Here is a 4,121-nt window from a genome sequence, read left to right on the forward strand (position 1 = left end):
CCAGCGCATTTTGCTAGCTGGTTCAATATTTTTTTTTGAAAAATATGTTACAAAGAAATATTTCAGCAAGACTAATTCTGGATGAAAACATGACCAATGCTGGAGAAGATAAAAATTCTAGATATATCTATATGCTCAAGTCATGTATGTAATATACATGCCGGAAAAATAGCCAGTTTTTTCATCAGCTCGACTTTCGTGTAAGTCACTCTAAAGTCGAAAACCAACAGCCGTTCCGTAGCCCCGTTAATCACCCTCACATGGCATAAATTGACCTGTGATAAAGGCACTTGCTAAACTAAACATGCCTAAGCTGTGAACCGAACTACGGACCTTGTGATAACGAAGCGAACTCCATAACCACTAGGCCACGCTCACTCGATTTCTTTTACCTTTTTTTGAGTACTAACGCGATCCGTGCTTCAGTTTTGCTTGCTTTTAATAAAAATTGTTTAATCCCAGCCTCAACCTTAGGGTTTGTTAGTTTTTTTTACATTTAGACGGAATAATACAAACTAACAAGCCATGAGAACGAGGTTGGTGTAAACCAAACGAGGAAATATCTTTTTCTTTCACTAATTTGAAACGTTGGTGAAGTAGTTGCATATTTCTATGAAAACTTTCAGTGTAACTTGATGTCACTTCCTGCTTTCGCTTTTTTAATCCTTGCCATATGACGAACTAAGTTCAAAGACAAAATTTTATGTTTCGACATTTTTTCAAAGACACGTCCTCCTTTTGCACTTATCACTTTCTATACTAGCTAAACGAAGAGAAACACCAAATTTTTTTGTTAATATCTGTTGTTGGTCTCAGCGCGATGTTGTTGTGGTGCCTCAGATATCTGAAATAACAAATAAAAACACGATATTAAAAAGAAGGCGGACAACCTCTCGAATTTATCCACCTTCTACCGACGAGTCTCTTTTAAAACCCGTATTCGTGTTCTTAAAATAGCTGTGCGCAGCTTTTATCCCAGACATAGCAAAGTATTTCATTATGATGACAGGCAGAATCGTGGGATTTTTGTACCGTTTAACGACTAGCTTTTTTAAATTAGATTTTCACAGGCGATGATTTTTTGTGTTTCTAAGGCAAGTTTTAGCCATCTGCTGTTAAATTGTTTGTCTTTGTGTTTGTGTGACGAAAATCGGATTTTAAGCGAATGTAAAAAAGCCTGAAGACAAGGCTGCAACTATTATACATATATATCGGGACGGCAAGAACAACATAGTCCTGATGTTAGAAAACATTCAAGATGTCCTGGAGACGAGGTTGTTTGGTGGGCAGAAAGTTTTGGCGTGTGAAACATTTTTGAGAAATTTTTAGGTTTTAATTTCACGAATGAAAGAAAGAAGTAACATAATGTGTGAGGCATGAACATTTATTTCGTTTTTAAAGAAATTAAAAAAAAATGGTCATGGACGTTTGCGACTGGGAGAATTTGATGAGCATTTATTGGTTAATAATTTTACTTTGGACTTAATCGCACCAGATTCAAAGTCGATGTTTTGTATCAAAAAATACCCAGTATCCAGTTTTTGTTTAAATGCAACCACTACAACCTCGTTCACAGGTCCTGCTAGCGTTTCTGGGATTGAAGCTAAAAACCATTAATGTTTTTTTTAAAGCACCACACCATTAATTCGATATTTTGGCAAAAAAGAAATAATTTGCAAAAGTAAACTTTTGCGAATAAAACAAGGTTAAATTTAATCGAAAAAAATACGGAAGTTTGTGCACAAACTCGAATGCAGTGCGTTACAGTAAACTTTAGAGCTGTCAGTAAACATAATAGCTGTTGAGAAGAAAACAGGCCAAAGGATAAAGAAAACTATAAGCTGTGTAGACTGGCTGACGCTTGACAGTCTCCTTCCCTGGGTTCTTTTCCGCTTTTTTATTAAGGATAATAAAAATTTTGATCAACTTAGTTTTCCGCATCAGCTTTTTAAAGTTGATATTTTATCCCACTACCATTGTATGCATACACAATGGAACAAATGGATTTTTTTAAAACTTCGTCATTCTACTTTCTTTTATTTTCTCAATGTTGTAATAATGTAACGGTGTCCCCTAGGTTTGTTCATAAATGAGAAATGAAGGGAGGGTGTTTTAACGCAATTTTTAGCAACATTTGTCTCAATATATTACGTACACGACCGTACCTTATCGGGCAAAAATGTCAAAAACGAGTACGGAGTGACTAACATTTTGTCCAATAAGGTAACGTTTCTACTTTTTGGAATGGGGTTAAAAACAGTTGTAGTAAAACGCCAAAGAGAAACGTGGCGACGTCAGAACATGCTTTACTATTTTATATAGTTTTCAAAGTATTTATAAGGTGACAGTTGCCAGAGAGTCATTTTTTAGCTGGAATTTTTTGCTTAGCGCACTGAAAAAATATGAAGTGTCACAAATCACCTAAATCTCATACTAGGAAGTACTTATTAGTTGTTAACATTCAGCCGCCAGGTTTTACTTGCATAAAAATGGCGTATACTATATACTACTAAAAAACTTAATTTTTGTTGATTACTTTTAAACTCTATTTTAACGTTTAAAAATAGAAGTTGGCGGATAAACGTTATTCCATGGAAACTATTAAGCACTAATTTTTGACAGTATTTTGCAAAGCAAGCAAAAAATCGTATTTCCCCAGAAAATATTTGACCTCTCCAGGCTTGGCAATACAGACGTCATAGAAATTTCTAAACTATTTTATAACATAATGAAGCATAATTTTATGTTATCCGTCTCTTTATTATTTGTTTACAACGCTGAGAATCTTTGACAAATGCACACTTGTTTTTTTAGATGCTATCCCAAGCCTTACAAGCCCTGGGGAACACAAAGATAGTTAATCTGATAAAAACAAAGTTGCTTCGCCCTCTAGAATGACGTCACTGGCCGCATAAATTACAAAGTCAAAATTTTTAATATATGTATGAGTAAAAGATAGCTACCATTTGAATATCAATATTTCGTATTTACTTATTAATTAATTTATTTATTCATAAATGTCGAGTAACAGCTGTCGCGTGTGAATGAGACTATGAAATGTTTCATTCCGTTGCGTTAAAAAAAAGAAAATATTATTGAGTTTTAAAGAAAAAGAAAAGGCGATTGAAGATTGAACTTTTTTATTGATAATACTTAAAATTGTATCTACGTTAAAAATCCTGACATCATAGATTTAACAGAACAGAAAAAGTTAAATTAATTGAAAGCTACCATCTCGTTTTGTATTGTTTTTTTGTTAATGTTTCTACATCTTTCTATTTTTTTGTTTATGTTTTTTATTGTGACTTGTTTGAAGAAAAAAGAGATGAAAGAAAAGAAAGAAAGTAAACAAATTGTATGTTAAAGAATGAAGCTTGTTGCAACGTTCGGAAACGAAATCATTTTTGGACATTTAACTAACACGTTTTGGTTTTGAACGCTGCTTAGATTTTAGTATAATTAATTGATTGAAAAAATGATCTTGCTAATCGACTTAATAATGAAGGAGCGAGTAGAAATCTCACATACATTAGAGACTGTCAAAAATTGCACACTCAAATCAAACTATTTGTCCCTCCATTCTTAATTCAGGCATCTTTGTTTCTTTCCTTGCATGGTTTGCAAATCTAACGTTTTCGGATTTTGTTAACCAACGAATGTTATTCCACTATTTTTTGTTTATACAAAAAAGATTTCGCTAATTTTTAGTAATCTCTAATTCTTTGTTGCGATTTCGACTTTTTACTTTATTCAGTAAGGTAACGGAAACATGCTTAAAACCAAAAAAAAAAGTTTTTACTTCTAAAAAAATAAACAAAAAAATAAAATAAAAGAATGATTATTGAATGATCGTATTTTTAGCTTTCCTGTCCCAACGCAGTGACGAATAGTTTTTGCTTCAATCTGGTCCCCACGATTATTATAGGTGTAAAATAGCCCTGGAGACAATGTTGACTTCGTTAAATTTTTTTAAAATATATTGCTAATTATGAATTACTACTACCAGGCTGTTTCGTTATTAAAAATTTAACATGGTTGATGTGTGGATAGACTGGTAACTAGGTTGTTGTTGAATTAAACATATTGTAACAGTTTTTTTTTTCTAAAGGATACAATAAAAA

This window comes from Hydractinia symbiolongicarpus, chromosome 14 (genome assembly GCF_029227915.1).
Source record: "Hydractinia symbiolongicarpus strain clone_291-10 chromosome 14, HSymV2.1, whole genome shotgun sequence".
Lineage (NCBI taxonomy): Eukaryota > Metazoa > Cnidaria > Hydrozoa > Anthoathecata > Hydractiniidae > Hydractinia > Hydractinia symbiolongicarpus.